This window comes from Vicia villosa, linkage group LG2, assembly GCF_029867415.1.
Source record: "Vicia villosa cultivar HV-30 ecotype Madison, WI linkage group LG2, Vvil1.0, whole genome shotgun sequence".
NCBI lineage: Eukaryota > Viridiplantae > Streptophyta > Magnoliopsida > Fabales > Fabaceae > Vicia > Vicia villosa.
The window spans coordinates 173,924,393-173,942,313 of NC_081181.1; the positions used below are offsets into that span (position 1 = coordinate 173,924,393).

Here is a 17,921-nt window from a genome sequence, read left to right on the forward strand (position 1 = left end):
CTAGGAAAGTACCTCATTCTCAAATTTTCATTAATGGCAATCTCTCCAGCCTCAATCAAATTCCTCGCTATGTGTTCAACTGTAGATTCACTAGTATCGCCAGAAATCTTAGTGGACTTTCCATCCCATGTGAAGTTCTGTTTGTAGGACATATTCTGACAATAGGGAGATGTAGTTTGGCCAATGAAGGCATACATTAATCCCATTCCGTGCCATAATTCTTTCAATCATGGCAACAAGATTATTCTCATATGCCAAATTGTCTTGTCGAACGCAGTGAACCACTTCGTCAACGTCTTGGCCTCGATTGATAAACACAACTTCTAGTTGTTCGACTTCTCTAGATATTGGGTGTTCGACCACTCATGGGGCGAATTGTTTCCCCAAATTAACCTCTACCGCCTGTGGCACAACTTATTACCCCTGATTAACAATTTCATCCAAATCCACACCTTCATTTCGAACAGGCATAAGTGGTTGTGGCTGTGTGACAGATCGAACTTGCTCCTGAGAGGCGCCAAAGAAATCAGCAACTCGAGCCATTTACGCTGCTAACTGTTGACTGGTCTGGTTCGTGTTCTGAATTAGAGGTTTAAAAATTGTACTCATATGTTAGGTAAGCATATTAACCATATCATGGCTGCTTTTGTCCATTTGTTGTCTTAATGCCACTACGAAATTATTGGTGAAAGTCAGAATTTCCTGGGTAGAAAGACCCATTTCTGTAGCCATAAAGGTTCGACCTAAATTGTTAACGGCTGAACCCGACCCTTGTAAAGGTGAAAAAGTGGTTGTCGCATGGTTAACAAATGTCAAAGGATTGTTATACAGGTTTGCCATTATTCATGTTGGCATACCATGTTTTTGTTCTCGACCACTTAAAGACATTGTAAAACTCTCATAAAGGGTCTAAAATCACTAGCTGCTGACGGGCTAAGAGCCACAGGATGACTTTGTGTGGTCGTTGGGGATAATTTTGCCCCACTATAAGTTGATGATATAAGCGTCGTACTGGTAGTTGAAGCGATTGCATTAGTCGAATTCGCAACGACTGTACCTTTCCCTGTTGTATTAGTTGGATGTTCTCCATTGTTGTTATTTCTCGGGTTTATCATCCTTGTATTCTTTCTTTTCGCTCTATTAGGGTAATCTTTCAAAATTCTACCACTCCTCAATCTCATACACACTAAGACTTAGAAGCTTTTAGAACAAATTATTTTACATGCAACTAAACAGAAAAATTAACTTTGACACAAAATTCAAAAGGCTGAATTTTCTACTATCCAAATTTCAAAAGGAGTTTTGTGAAAGAATGAAAGAAATCACACACTCACAGCGGTTTCACATGAAACACAGTGCTGCTATCAGAAAAAAGTGTTGTGAAATATGATAGCTTCTGCGGTTTGAAGAGAAATTATATTTGGATTTTAATAGATAGGTAAAAAAATGTTGGATTTTAAAAGAAAACTTGAACATATATTGTAAATCTTTCAATTTAAAACCCGTTTAAAATACTACTTATATGAATCACATAATATAAAAAACCCTATTATTATGAAAGGTTCTAAACATCATGAATATTACAAAAATCATCTTAATAAATTAACATATCATACCATGATGTTCTCAACTTTTTCATTTGAAATTTTAAGAGTCTCCACCTTTTACTTCTTCTTGAATCAACTTTTGTTTATCTTCCTCTGTGTTGATATAAGCATTCTCCTCGGCCTTTTTCTTTGCATTCTCAAGAGATTAAATCAAATTCTTCAAACAAGTTTCAAAATCTTCAACTATCGATTTTGGCATCAAATTTTCAGCAACATCATCCGGTGTGATATTAGTCTCTCCTATCAACTTTTCAATTACAGGAAATAATTCATCATGAGACTCAACATCCCAATAATTCTTCACAAGCACCTTGAAAGCTTCATAGCTACAATATGACATTTCAATATGCATATCCATCCTTCCTTTCCTAATAAGAGCAGGATCAAGTTTGTCCACAAAATTCCTCGTGAAAATTATGATCCTTTCTCCTCCACAAGCCGACCAAATTCCGTCAATAATATTCAACAAACCCGAAAGAGTTACTTTGTTTTACTCCGTAGGAGAGTCCTTGTTTTTTTTTCTTTTTCCAGTAAGATCAATAGAACAATCAATATCCTCGATCACTATAATCGACTTGCTTGAAGTTGAAATCAAAAGTCTTTTCAGTTCATCGTTATCCTTGATAGTTGTTAATTCAAGATCATACACATTGTAATTCATGAAATTCGCAATAGCGGATATCATCGTAGATTTTACGGTTCCTGGTGGCCCGAAAAGTATATAACCACGTTTCCAAGCCTTTCCAACTTTAGAATAATACTCTTTACCTGTCTTGAACTTAACAAGATCATTTATGATCTCTTCTTTCTTCTTTGGATCCATAGCTAGGGTTTCAAACCTAGCAGGGTGCTCAAACGTTATAGAACTCCACTTTCTTCTGAATCTCAACCAATCTTCCATAGGATTGTTGGTGTAAAGCTTGAGCTTTCTGTTCTTCATTGTGATAGCTTTACCTTCTTCCAACACATATTATATGTAAGAGGTTGTGACGAGTTCGCGATGCCATTTGTAGAAGGTTAATGTTAAGGAAGTTTTCTCTTTCTCATCTGAATCTTGTTGAGTTATATGGTTACAAAACCACCAAACATAAACTCCATTGAGTTTATCTTTGAACTCCTCGTCCTCGCCCCAAGTGGAGTTCGACTATTTTCAACAACTTCCGCGTTAAATCTTTTGGCTCTTTCCAATGATTTTGCACTAAGATATGCTTGGATACACGTGTAAGCTTCGCTACGTTGTAGATTCCTTCCCGATATAAAATCGGGAAAGGTTATTTGGATGTAAGGAGACATGAAACTTAGGAATTTTTGTGTATATTTTGTAACATATTTTTGAAGTTGACGTGAAAAACATTGCTTAAATATGCTAAACAGAAACCCTAAGATAGCCATAACTGACCAAAGTTTTTTCTTTTGGGTAAATAAATTTGATTTTGAGTTCAGTGATGACCGGATTTTCCCCATGTTTTGTTTTGAAATGTTTAATTTTTGAGATAAATAGAGAGTTTGATTGTTGTTCTGTTTTTTTTAATGGATTTTGTTGTTGAATATTTATAGAACGTTGGTTCAATAATAAAATGAGTGGAACCTAACAAATTTTAGAGTTGCGTGATAAAAAAAATCATCTACAAAGTATGAGTGAACTTTCTGTTATGAGTGTACTAGGAGATTTTGTGTATTGTTTGGGCAAAAGAAGATAAAGACAAAGACTATCATAATGAAAGTACATTGTTTGTTGGCTTGGACCAAAAGTAGGTGAAGTGAGGACATGTTTCTTCCATTTTTTGGGTTTAATTATGGTAATATTTTGTGAAAATCTACATAAAATTTAAATGATGATTCTATTTTTAACTCCCATTAAGATTTAATCAAAGCATGCAATAGAGATGAAAGCCCCAAGATTCAAGACCTAATAACTCTAGCAATAACCTCACACACCTTTAATGCAATCTAGTTGGTTAGAAGCGTGTAGGAAGATAATGGATGAGGAGCTCCAAGTGTTGCAAAAATTCAACATTAAATTAACTTTCTAAACACTTCAGCAGATTCAAATTGTTCTACTGCGAAATCCAATAGCAAACTGGAATAAAATAAACAAATACGGGCCTATTAAATTTGTATATATTTACATATGCATTATTCTCGACCTAATACCCAAAGACGGAGAGGTTCAATCCCAAGTGTCGTGGCGGAAAAATTGAGATTAAACTATCGATTAACTTAACTCAAAAAGTAAGAGTCACCATCGAACTTTATTAATTTTAAAAAAGGAAATGGAAAATATCGACAAAACTCAACAAAAGAGAGATCTAGATACGAGGGCTGGTTATGTAATGAAAAGATATATTAGAACCCCTCACATTCGTGATACTCCACATGAATCTTTTAAAATTCTATGTATAGGCTAAAGGGTTATGTTTGCAAAAAGAAAGGAGTGATGAGAAAAGAAATGTTTGTATTATTTTTATTCGTGCTCGACAAGATGTTGTATCTTAGGCCTATTTATCCCTTATGTGCAATAGGGAAGTCAGAGCATTTGTAGTTCAGCTAAAAAAGAAACACAGAAATTTGATTGTTTTGTTTTGGCTTAATACCCTATTTTGTCCCTTACCTATACCTCTGGGTCCATTTTGGTCTTGTTTCTTTTAAAACGACCAAATTAATCCCTTATTTCTTCAAACTATGTCGCGTTTGTCCCTTCTGTTAACTCTGTTAGTCAAAGTCAAATACCTCTACCATGTCATGTACACTTGGCAATTAAATACCTCTATTTAATCCAATTCTTTTAATAGATGTCTGCCACGTGATAAGAGATGATTTCAATGGTTTAGATTTATTAAAATTAAAAATAAACTCAATTTTTTGTTCAGAAAAAATACAAAAAATAAACCAAGAATTATGTTTATCTATCTCAGCAAATATGGAAATAATCAATAATCAAGAAATCTAGAATATTCTAGACGCTCAACAATTAAGAACTAAATCTTTTTTTTGAGTGATTTACATCTATTTCAACCAAATCACAAATATTCTACATGCTTAAGAATCAAAAACCAAATCAACCAAATCTTTTCAAATGATATTTCAAAATCTGTAAAGAATCAAAAAAATTAATCAAATCTGGAATGAACAAAAATTGTTCGAGAGAAGAATCAGAACCTAATCCTTTTAATGATTTACACGATTAACAACATTCTACATGCTTTCAATCCAAAATTGATAGATAGAGAATCAAGAACCAACATACTTCTAGATCCAAACATTTTGAAATTTTTTGGTTCATTTTGTACAACGTAAAATATGAACCGAAAACAATAACCTAAAAAACCCATAAAATGCTTTGCTTGATGGTGTAAATCTGAGAGGTGTGACTACCACCCTTCACACAGATGTGCATGTCCAAACAATGTTCTTCTTCTCTTGGTATCTAGAAATCGCGTTCTTCTTGCAACCGAAACAATGAAATTGCTCAAACTTTTCCATGGGTTTTTTCTGAGATGTTTTCCAAAATTCTCTTGAAGCACCGTCGAACCTGGATCTCTCGAAACCAAACCTGGATCTCGAACCTGTATTTTCCAAATCCGAAACCAAAACTGAGGGAGGAATAGTAATCGAAACCGAACCTGGATCGCATTCTTCTTGAAGATTATTCGTAAAAGCAATTTATGTTCGTAAAGGCGGATGAAGAATTAGTGAACAACCCACCATTTTTATAAATAACCAGATCTAAAAATGTTGCAAGACAGTTCTTAGATCTGATTCTTCGCCGCCATTTTTAAATCTGATTCTTAGATCTGAGTTTCGATTTTTGTTTCTGATGCTGGATTTTTGAAATCTTGTTTCTGACCCTTTTGGGATTGGAGTCTTGGCAAGGGAGATGGTGTTGGAGAGTAAGGAAATGGAGTGGAAGAGGATAGATGTTAGGGATAGATTGAAATTATAATTTTATGATTAATTCTCTGTTGAAGTTTGATGGATTGGAATAAAAGAAATCACTTTATGATAAATTCTGATTTAAAAAAAAACTATGGTTTTTATGATTTTTAATTGATTAAATAAATAGGATTATGTTGAATCTGGAAAGAAAAAAATTTCAATACCAAGTTAGCTGCCACGAGTGCAAATACTAACACTGTTTGCCATTATTTAACGGAAAGGACTTCTCTGTTTCTGTTTGATAACGTAAGGGATTCATTAGGTCATTTTAAAAGAAAGAGGATCAAAATGGACCCAGAGGTATATGTAAGGGATTGAAAAGGATATTAAGTCTTTTTTTTATGGAAAAAACATCTTGTCGTATTCGAGTGAAAAACACTATTTGTCATCTACACGTATGAGAGAGTGAGTATTTGCATCATCTTGATATGAAGAAGTTTGCTTGGACTTTCCCAGAACCATGTCTCAACATTCAATTGGAAAATATCTACAACTGCAACCACATTTCTTAGGGGCTTAGGGTTAGCATCACTACAAGGAGTAAAAAGATGTTTTCTCTTTTGAAAAGGTTTTAAAAGAAAAGTGCACCAAGTCACAAAAAGAAAGTTTGGTGAATTTTGTTCTTTTTAGGGTTTTTGAAAGTGGTTGAATATGCGTAAGTGTTTTAGCATTTATTTAGGAAAAAGAGTTTTCGAGATCACTTGACAAAGTCAAGGTTTATTATAAAAAGGGTCTTAAGATGGAAAGGAAAAAGTTGATGGCGATGCACAAGGCGGTCGACTTATAAAACTTGGGGTATGGCTCAATATATGGATTGAGAATGCTTGGGTTTGGTTGATGGCGAAGCACAAGGCGGTCGACTTACAAGAAGTGGGTTAGGGCTTGGTATATGAACCAAGAGTGCGGGGGTTTACAATTTATTTAAGCACAAAGCAAGTAAGAAAATAAAACTAAAGAAAGCGGTAAAATTATTACAATTCCAAAGATGAATGATGGATACATTTGTCTTCTTCCTGTCATATGACGAGAGCATCAAGAATTCAAGTACCATCACTGATGCTTCAGTTGAGCAGATAGGGAGATTTTTTTATTCTTATTCAGAGTCCTCTTCTAAATAAATATATATATTGGGAGATTCAACATGAACCATCAAAGTTACGTTGGCAAGTTCATCTTCATATTTATCTTGTGAAGAATCATAAGAGTCTTTGATTACTTTAAGACTAATCTTGTTTCTTTTTACAATCTTCTTCTTAGAATTCTCTTTCTGAAGCTTTAGGCCCCCGTACTTGAAATGACCTTGTTCATTGCACTCATAGAAAAAAGTCTATGTTTCTACCAGAATTCTTTAGCCTAGATGATGACCCGAAGGGACCACTTCTTGTCTCTCTTAACTTGTTGCCTTGATTTTTCTTCCAGTGTTGGTTGATTCTTCTGGAGGGAAGCGATAACTCATCTTCTTCATCAGAATATTCTGATGATTCTCGTTCCTCTTTAGCTTGAAGAGCTTTAGTCTTCCCAGACTTTTTGACGCACTTTAGAGCAAGATATTTATCTCTTTTATGAGGTTCATCTTGTTCTAGATCTATCTCGTAACTTCTTAAAGATATTATAAGTTCTTCAAGAGAGGTGTTGTTCAAATCTTTGGTGAGATTGAGAGCAGTTACCATTGGCCTTTATTTGATTGGTAAGCTTATGATATTCTTCTTTACATGATTTAAGGCAAGAGCCTTGGTTTCTTTTACTTAAGTGTTTCCTTCATGAGTAATTATGAGAGAATCAAATATAGACTTAGCTGAGTCTCGGTTTGTTATATTTTCATACTCAGTATAAGAAATCGCATTGAGCAAGATGGTTCTAACTTTGGGATGATTCTTATACTCATTCTTCTGTTGGTCGTTCATTTTTCTTCTTTTGACATTGTCTCCTCTGGCATTGACAAGATGTACGTAGCCATCAACTACCATATCCCATAGATCAACATCATAGCCCAGAAAAAAATTTTATTCTATTTTTCCATTAAGCAAATATTTCTCCATCAAAGTTTGAAAGTTTCACATTGCAGTGTTCTTTTTCATTGATAACTAGCGTAGGTGGTGGTGGATTCTCCATTAAAGTTAGGAAGTTTCACATTGTCGTGTCTCATACATTTGATTTGTTGTGACGTTGTGTGAAATATTGTGATTTGATTTTTAAATCGTATTTGGTGGAAATTGTGAATTGACATATATTATCACTTGAACCATAATATACTGTTTATCATGATTTCGTTTATATTGTTTGATATCTCACCCTTTACTTGTTTTCGCCGTTTCTTTTATACTGGTAACGTGCAGGTGATACTAGTGAGTGAAGATTTAGCCGGCGTAAGTCAAGTCAGTTGTCGCTCTGATACGTAGCACTCGGGGGGGGGGGGGGACAAGCGAATATTTTCTTTAATTATTTTATTTCTGAATTTTATTATTTTTATTTTGGTTTATACGTTGATGTTAAATTGAAAAAGATGCTATGATGATGAGACTAAAGTTTGGTGAAGTTTTATGAATTCTTCTGCGAAGTAATTTAATTGATGAAGTGTTTTTGAGGATTAAGTTAAATGTTATAAATTGTATGCTTTTGTTTATGTGCTATGTATCTTTATGAAGACAAGTTGCATATGTGAAATTAAATGACGAATGTGACATCCTATTTTATTGTATGAGAATTTAACACTCTGATTTTTGAAATAAATATTCGGGTAGAATTGGGGTGTTACAACATGCAAGTGAATGGCAATGAATGATTAGTAGAAAAGATGTTGATGAATAATAGGTGGTATCTCAGGGGTAAAAATTAGGGTATGACAACAAGAATACCCAATGGATAGGGACATACGTTGAGTTGTTGTAGATCAATTGGTCTTGATGTTAAGAAGTCAACACCAAATATTTTCCCTCTGATGATTGTATGCTGTATGATTTTATCGAAAAGTCTCATGTATTCCACATCGGGTGGCCAGGGGTGGTTCTAACTATCTTCCTATTACCTTGGAATTTTCGAGGCATTTGAAGAATAAGGCATATGGGTCAGTCTTTTGAAAGCATAGGTATGGATTCCTAGTTTTTGGTCGTAAGAGTCTTGGTCGACCTGGAAGTTTGTTGCGTTTATTTGGTTTCATCGAAACGTAGTGCTCATGGTTCTTAGCCGAAGTCATGCAGTTCTAAGGACTTAGAAATTTATGGAGTTCTCTTGCTTCCATGAAGCGTAGTCGAGATAGATTTAAATGGATAAAGACAAATGGATTTTAAAAGACACGTGGAAGCTTGTGGGACGAAATTTTGCATGAATCAGGAAACATGGTGGAATTTTCTTAGTCGACCGTTGTAGATGGTTATTTTAGGATCTCTATATAAGTATCATTTGTTTCCACTTTTAGGGGTCCACATTTGTTACATTTTGTAAGAAACTCAAAGTACCCGCATTAAAGAGAAAAAATAGTGTCATTTAGAAAATATATGTATGCGTTACATATTATAAATTCCAAACAACTTTATTTTTACTGCAAATTTAAAACCTTTTCTTTCTTAATTCCTTTGTCAAACTTTTACCCCTTTTCACTTTACACTTTCTAGTCAATTTCCTAGTTTAGTCTTAAGAATTAAGTTTCAACGAATATTTTCAATTAAACTGAACATCCACATCACCACAAATAAACATAAAATTGATTAGACTTTGACACTATGTCCTAGGATTCCCTATAGTCGATGCTACAAGTACCCTTTAATAAAGATACTAGAAGTTGTTTACCAAAATCTAGGGTAAACAAATTGGCACATCCATGTCGAAGTTAACTTTTTCTTTTTAGTTTGCATATAAAAGATCTTTGTTCTTAAAATTTCTTAGTCTTAGTGTGCATGGGACTGAGGAGTGGTAGAATTTCAAAAGATTACACTAATAGAACGAAAAGAAAGTATACTAAGATGGTAAATCCAAGAAATAACAACAATGGAGAACAACCAACTAATACAACAAGGGAAGGTACAGTCTCTGCGAACTCGACTGATGTAATTGCTTCCACACCCAGTACGATGGATATACCTTCGACGGTGCAAAGTGGGGAAATATTACCCCCCAACGACCATACAACGTCATGTCGTGACTCCCAGACCGTTAGCGGCTAGAGATTTTAGGCCATACATGCCTAGTTTCACGATGCCTTTAAATGGCCGCGAACAACCTTATGATATGCCAACATTTATGATGGAAAGTCTGTATAACAATCGAACAACATTTTCTTGCCAGGAGACAACCACTTTTTTGCCTTTACAAGGGTCGGGTTTGACCGTTAATAATTTAGGCCAAACTTTTATGCATACGTGAATGGGTGTTTCTTCCCAAGCAATTCCGACTTTCACCACTAGTTTTGTAGCGGCATTAAGGCAACAAATGGACAAAAGCAACCATGATATGGTTAATATGCTTACCCGACAGATGGTTAATATGCTTATTTTAGGATCCTATTTGCAAAAAAATCTCCATGACTTTCGAGCAAATTTTGGATGATTTTGATTCGTGATATTTGCCGACTATTTTACGTATCCTTTTCCTTGTAGAAAGGTGAACATTATGGTGGAAGAATGAGCTTAAGGAGATATCTGAGGACGAAGATAGAGGCATGGGAAAAATTCTTGATGGAAGAGAATTTTGTTCGAAATTCTTCATGTAGCCTGATCATGTAGTTTTTATTTTTGATGAGAAATGATAGATATCTTGATCTAATGATTGTAAAATAGGTCTAGGAAAATTCGGGAGTCAAAATCAAGTTAATGGTCAAGAGTTGACCAAAAGTCAATAGTTGACCGGAAAGGCAACCATTTGACCATAAAGTCAACTATATCAAAAAGTTGTATTTTTTATCCTCTTTCCTTGTAATCCATTAGTTTTACTTGTATCTCAAAAAAATTGTTGTGCCATGAATTTTCTGAAGGATAGAAAAACACAAGAAAAGGGGTTTGAATTGAGGTTTTCAAAAATTAAAACAATGTAACACGTTGATTATCCTGGTTCGCTTGAAATCAAAGCTACTTCAGTCACCCTACCAAGGTAATTTTGCCTCTCTTAGTCGAGGTCTTAATCCACTAATCAAAACTTGATTACAAAACACGAAGACAACCGCCAACATCTTCTTGAGATTAAAAAACAACTTGGTTTCTCAAGGAATAGACAAGTCTAAAACAATTACTTAAGGTGTTTACAAATGCTTCTAAAAAGTTGTATCACAACTGTGATGTTTACACAAAATTATAGCACAAGAATTTAAGAGATAAAATGATATGAAATGATTTTGAACGCTCTTGTTATTGCATGCATGAAAGTTGTTTATGATCCATTGTTGAAAGTATTTTTGGGTAAATATTTTCGGTAATATATCGTATCCACAGGGATTGGTTAATATCACTGCCGTTCTATAGTTGTTTATTTTGAGTTAGGAAAATTGAGTTGATTTATTGTATGATTTTAATAATAGCAAAAGTAAACAATAAAATTAAAAGCGAGTAATGAACTGTTGTTAACGATTAGAGAAGTATGTTGAACCTTAGGGTTCATCAACCTATTCCTATACAATTATCAATTAATTCACAATTGAACAATCTTTTAAATCATTATCTTCACTTATCCTCAAATAAGATTCCATGTCTGCAAATCAAATTAGATAACTTTTACCGGTATGAGATTCGATCTCTCCAAATATCAATATCGATAATAGTAATTAAGAACGATAATTATGAAAACTCAATCCCAATTCCATCTCTGCGAATTGGTATTGAATCAATATAGTAACCTAGGGCAAAAGTTAAATCCTTTCTTTCGATCAAAGATTCAACGATAATTTAAGAATAAAAACAAGATTTCTTATTGATAATGAATTCAAACAATTGTTCACAGGAATTAATTAATGGTATTGTATATTCATAGATTAACTACTACCTTAGATTCAACACGAGGGGTTTAGCTCCCCATAGACATGAAGAACACACAAAGATTAATGGAAGAATTCATCTTCATCAAAGGAATGTTTTCGCTTGATAGAGAATTGGTCTTCAATTGATGATTGTGGCTGCACCTTCAGATTGCTCTCCTAATTTCGCTCTTCCCAAAGTTATTTTTCTCTTGGAAGCTAGGGCTTTTAAATAGAAGTTTTGGGCTTTTAACGCCGAGGCCGCGGCGCGGCATCGGACTGGCGCGGCGCGCTTCAAAACAGAGATATTTTCGCGGCGCGCTCTAGAAACTCTCGCGGCGCGCCCTTTGCAATTTCCATCTTTTTCTTCTGCCTTTGAGACTTCCAGCTCTCTTTCCTCCTCATGTTCTTCTCAAGCTTCAATTCAGCTCTAAACCTGCAACAATAACATCCACAAGTGATTCGATTTGCTTTACGCACGAACTAAACTTGTTCAGTTCAATTCTTAATAAAAACCTATGGATTTATCACATTTTGCATTGGTTTGGAAACTAAATCACTTCTATTAGCACATGAATTTACCATTAATTTACTCCTAACAAACTCTCCCCAACTTAGAGTTTTGTTTGTCCCTAAACAAAATTACTTACCTCCAGCAAAGTTTACCGACAATCATGCAACAAGTTTTTCAAAAAAAGTTTTTTTTTCTCAAGTGGTTCAATCCAGTAACTAAGTCAAATACTCCTCTTCTACCTGCAAACTCAGAATATACACATGAAACAAACTTTGAAAGCAAATTACCTCCAGAAGTTCAAAACACTACACAGTTGCTTGAACCAGCACTAATCACTCTTATCAGAAAATATGATGACTCAAAGAGGGGTTAAACACTCATCCAAACAATTAAATCAACCAAAAATCCATATCATACGTTCACCAATTGCTAGCATCAAGTACTGTGGAATCCGAGAATCAGAAGGTCTTTCTATGGTTGTAATGTGGTTTAGATTCAAAGAAAAGAAGATAATCAAGGGTTGTTCCTAATATAGAGAAGCATCCAATTCATAACTTATTTCTTTTTCTCTAAAACTCTAATTCCTTTACCTGTCCATCTTTTTTCATTCATTCGTAGCTTGATTCTTCTTTTTCACTTTTTTTTATTCAAACGTTGTTACTTCTCTTTTTTTTTTTTCAAGCTACGACTTTTTTTTTCTTTCACCGATTACCATAAGTACTTACTCTTCTTTTGACTGTGACTCTCCCCAACTTGGAGATCAACCTGTATTCAGATTATATGAATGCTCCCCTACTTTCTAAAAAGGGTCAAAGAGAAAACACATCACCAAATTTTATGGTTGATGATCCAGAACAAAACTTTTTATTGAGATCAAAACTCACCAGGTATTTTCCTTTGTGCATATTATGATGCTTATCTTGACCTCAGGCTCAAAGAATGGTTAGCAAAAGATCACATTCTCACAGAAGAAATTAAGTTGCATGTTTAGAATAGGCTAAAAGAACTCTCAGATTCAAACAATTGCCTAAATCACTTTCACAGATTTCCACAGACGATGCAACAACCTGTTTAGCATGATACAAACACGTCAAAATAATTGATGGTCTCCTGCATATAGTAAACACTGGAAAGCTTTCCTCACAATGGTTAAGGCTAAGCTGATCCAATAAACAATGTACCATAAAGAACTTTTGACAGTATTTACTAACAACCTATGTTTCATGCACATACTAAAAGTTTGAGTTCAAAAATTCATACCTGCTATGTCACTTTTAATAAAGAAAGTGAAAAAAAATTAATTTTTCAAAAATTTCCACTCACTACCACTTTCATGCATGTTGCTCCATTGTTGGTATTTTGCTTGAGATTTTCATTATGCTGTGGGACTACTCATTCTAAACTGGGGACAAATAACAAACATAAAAGCAAAAAAAAAATTCAAAATGCAAAAGAGTAAATCCACCCCCAAACTTGAACTAAACATTGACCTCAATGTTTCGTAACAAGCCCGAGAGGGTTGACTCACAGAGGGTATTGCAATATCAATCGCCTCTTCCTAGCTTTCACCAGAAAGGTTCCCTTATTATTTCCTAAAATAAAAGCTAAACAAAACAAAACATTAGAAGTGTGGGTTACCTCCCACAAAGTGCTTCGTTTAATGTCGCATGGCTCGACGGTTCATGCTTTCAAGGAACTAAAAATGGTGCATGCTGCTCCACTCCCCCGAAGAAATCTTTTAACCGTTTTCCATTAACGGTTCTCCTCTCTTTTGTCAGTGGATTCTCTACCATAATGGCACCGTGGTTGCATATATCTTTTACTATCAGTGGTCCAGACCATTTTGTTGTTGCTTTACCCGAGAGACATCTTAGTTTTGAGTTGCACAGGAGTACCTCTTGTCCAACTTGGAAGTAGCTCGGAGGTTGATTTTTGTCTTCCTTGGTTGCTCCCTTAGTTGTATCGATTTGGAAGATATCACTCTTGTTCTTAAGATGCTTCTTGGCCTTGAACAGAGTAAACTTTACCTCTTCATCTTGCACCCTTATTTTCATGATCCCTTCATCCAGATCAATCATCATCCGAGCGGTTTTCATGAATGGCCTTCCTAGAATCACAGGTACCTCATGATCTTCTTCCATGTCAACAACCACAAAGTCCACCGGGAAAAAGAATTTGTCTACTTTAATTAGCAGATCCTGAATCACTCCATAGGGTGAAGTGATAGACTTGTCGGCCAATTGTAAAGTCATACTAGTGGGCTTCATCACAATATTCCCTAGCTTCTTGACAATGGATAAAGGGATTAGGTTGATGCTCGACCCCAGATCAATTAACCCATCGCCAGTGAAATTACCTCCAATATTTAATGGTAAGGTTACTCGCCCCGGATCGGATTCCTTTCTTGGAGTAGTTCTTTGGATTATAGCACTACATTGAGCATCAAGCACCACAGTTTCTTCATTTGTGCATCCCTTTTTCTTTGTGAGCATGTTCTTCATAAATTTAGCATATTTAGGCATTTGCTCTAATGCTTCGGCAAATGGTATGTTTATGTGGAGTTGTTTGAAGATGCTCATAAACCTGGTATATTGCCTGGCATTGTCCTTCTTTGACGGAGCGTGGGGGTATGGTAGATGTTGGCTTGGTATCACATGATCTAATTTCTTTTTCTTAGAACTTCTTCTTTTCTCTGTCATCCCTCTTTCTTTCTTGGTCTCATCTATTTCTCCTTCAACATCTTTGCTCATGGTGCTCACTATGATTTCATTATCCTCATCTTCCGCAGCCTGATTATTATCCTCTTTCTCGGTATCATTGATTTCAACTTCTTTCTCAGCGCCTTTCTGACTGGTTATAGTCACCACTGCGTTACAATGCTCTTTAGGATTATCTTGAGTGTTGGCGGAGAATGTTGCATTTGACTGAGTAGCTGCAATTTGTTTAGCCAGTTGCCCTACTTGAGTTTCCAGATTTTTAATTGCAGCTTCCTGGTTCTTCTGATTTGTCATTGACATTTGCATGAATTGATTCATGGTCTCTTCTAACTTAGATTGTCCTCCTTGTTGTTGTGGTGGCGGTTGAGTGTATGGTTGAAAAGTTTGTTGTTGATACCCTTGATTGTTGGGTCTTTGTTGATATCCTTGGTTGTTATTCCTCGGAGGATAATTCTGTTGATAAGGCTGATTTTGGTATTGATTCTGCCTTGGTCCTTGAGTGTTGTTCATGTAGTTTACTTCTTCTTCTAGGACTGGTGGACAGAATCCTGTTTGATGATTGCCCTTGCATAATTCACACTTCGCAACCTGATAAGAATTGGATATCCCGTTCAGCTCCTTAAGTTGTTGTGGTAGTTTGGACATTTGTTGTGTCAAAATTTCAACTTGTGAAGTTAGCAATTTATTCTGAGCAAGTAGAGCATCACTGTTGTTCAGCTCCAACACTCCGGGTTTCTTATCTCTTACTGTTCGATCATGATTGCCCTGACGATCATTTAGAGCCATTCGCTCTATTATCTGAGTAGCTTCCTCAGGTGTTTTGGACATGAGTGAACCACCAGCTGTGGCATCCAAGAGTGTCTTGTTTGTAGCTGTGATACCGTTACGGAACATATGGATTTGATCAACGTCTGTAAAACCGTGTCCTTTGCACTTTCTCAACATAGCTTTATACCTTTCCCATGCTTCATTCAAAGATTCATTACTACCTTGAGAAAATACTGCTATTGCTGTTTTTGCTTCGAAGAATCGGTTTTGAGAGTAAAACCTTTCCAGAAATTTTTCTTCTAATGTGTTCCAATTAGTCATCACTGCTTCGGGTTGATCCAGATACCAATATTTGGCTTTAGATAGTAAAGAGTGTGGGAACAACCTCTTAAATAATGCTTCCTCATCAGCTTGAGCGACACCCGTGGTACCCGCTAACTCATAGAATCGAGTAAGATGCGTGTACGGGTCTTCATGGTCCAATCCGGCGAAAGGACTTGCACAAATCAATTGTATGATACCGGTCTTCAGTTCTGTCGGTCGCCCGTTGGCGGCAGTTCTAGCGAACTGGGGATTGAGTCTTGGACTATTTGCACATGGACCAGGAGCAGCCATGTTGACAACAGTAGGTTGTATGATAACTTCCAGTTCTTCTTCCGTGAATAGTTCGTGAAAGAAGAGTCCTTCTTGCGACTCGTCAATAGTTTCAAGTTGTTGTGACGATGTCGCGGTTGCGTTGTCTCTTGCTTTTGCTATGTTTGCTCTTCTTCGTGCTTTGCTGTTTAGCCTCCTAGCGGTCCTTTCGATCTCGGGATCAAAAAGAAGTTGATCACTGGGAACTTTACTGCGCATACACGATCTTCTGCAAAAACTAGCAAACACGTGAAACAACCAAATCGAGAACATAAAAATTAAAACTCAAAATAAGAACTATTGCAATGCGTGTAATATTGACACCAATCCCCGGCAACGGCGCCAATTTGTTGAAAGTATTTTTGGGTAAATATTTTTGGTAATATATCGTATCCACAGGGATTGGTTAATATCACTGCCGTTCTATAGTTGTTTATTTTGAGTTAGGAAAATTGAGTTGATTTATTGTATGATTTTAATAATAGCAAAAGTAAACAATAAATTAAAAGCGAGTAATGAACTGTTGTTAACGATTAGAGAAGTATGTTGAACCTTAGGGTTCATCAACCTATTCCTATACAATTATCAATTAATTCACAATTGAACAATCTTTTAAATCATTATCTTCACTTATCCTCAAATAAGATTCCATGTCTGCAAATCAAATTAGATAACTTTTACCGGTATGAGATTCGATCTCTCCAAATATCAATATCGATAATAGTAATTAAGAATGATAATTATGAAAACTCAATCCCAATTCCATCTCTGCGAATTGGTATTGAATCAATATAGTAACCTAGGGAAAAAGTTAAATCCTTTCTTTCGATCAAAGATTCAACGATAATTTAAGAATAAAAACAAGATTTCTTATTGATAATGAATTCAAACAATTGTTCACAGGAATTAATTAATGGTATTGTATATTCATAGATTAACTACTACCTTAGATTCAACACGAGGGGTTTAGCTCCCCATAGACATGAAGAACACACAAAGATTAATGGAAGAATTCATCTTCATCAAAGGAATGTTTTCGCTTGATAGAGAATTGGTCTTCAATTGATGATTGTGGCTGCACCTTCAGATTGCTCTCCTAATTTCGCTCTTCCCAAAGTTATTTTTCTCTTGGAAGCTAGGGCTTTTAAATAGAAGTTTTGGGCTTTTAACGCCGAGGCCGCGGCGCGGCATCGGACTGGCGCGGCGCGCTTCAAAACAGAGATATTTTCGCGGCGCGCTCTAGAAACTCTCACGGCGCGCCCTTTGCAATTTCCATCTTTTTCTTCTGCCTTTGAGACTTCCAGCTCTCTTTCCTCCTCATGTTCTTCTCAAGCTTCAATTCAGCTCTAAACCTGCAACAATAACATCCACAAGTGATTCGATTTGCTTTACGCACGAACTAAACTTGTTCAGTTCAATTCTTAATAAAAACCTATGGATTTATCACATTTTGCATTGGTTTGGAAACTAAATCACTTCTATTGCATGCATGAGAGTTGTTTATGATCCATCTTCATAGTCCCCTTTATATAGACTTCATTCATAGATTCATTGGAGACATATAATCTTATTTTGGAAGGTTGATGATTTGAGTATTTAATTTCCTTTTGAAAAATACATATATGTTATTCTTGGTCATAATGTTTCAGCCGTTACTTTCTTGATCCTGTATTTAATGCAATGTTTGGATCTTCAGAACTTCAGGTTGATGATTACGTTGAAGCTTCTTTGTTCTTTCAGAACTTCCTTATCTTAGTATAACTTACAACTTGTTCAATGGTGCTTTTAACATGATCAACATCAGAACT

General features: G+C 35.5%; 1 pseudogene; it reads right to left on the minus strand.

Annotated features, from left to right (window-relative positions):
• Positions 1-1,678: 1,678 nt before the first annotated feature.
• LOC131650690 (AAA-ATPase At3g28510-like) lies at positions 1,679-2,900 on the minus strand (annotated as a pseudogene).
• Positions 2,901-17,921: the final 15,021 nt, after the last annotated feature.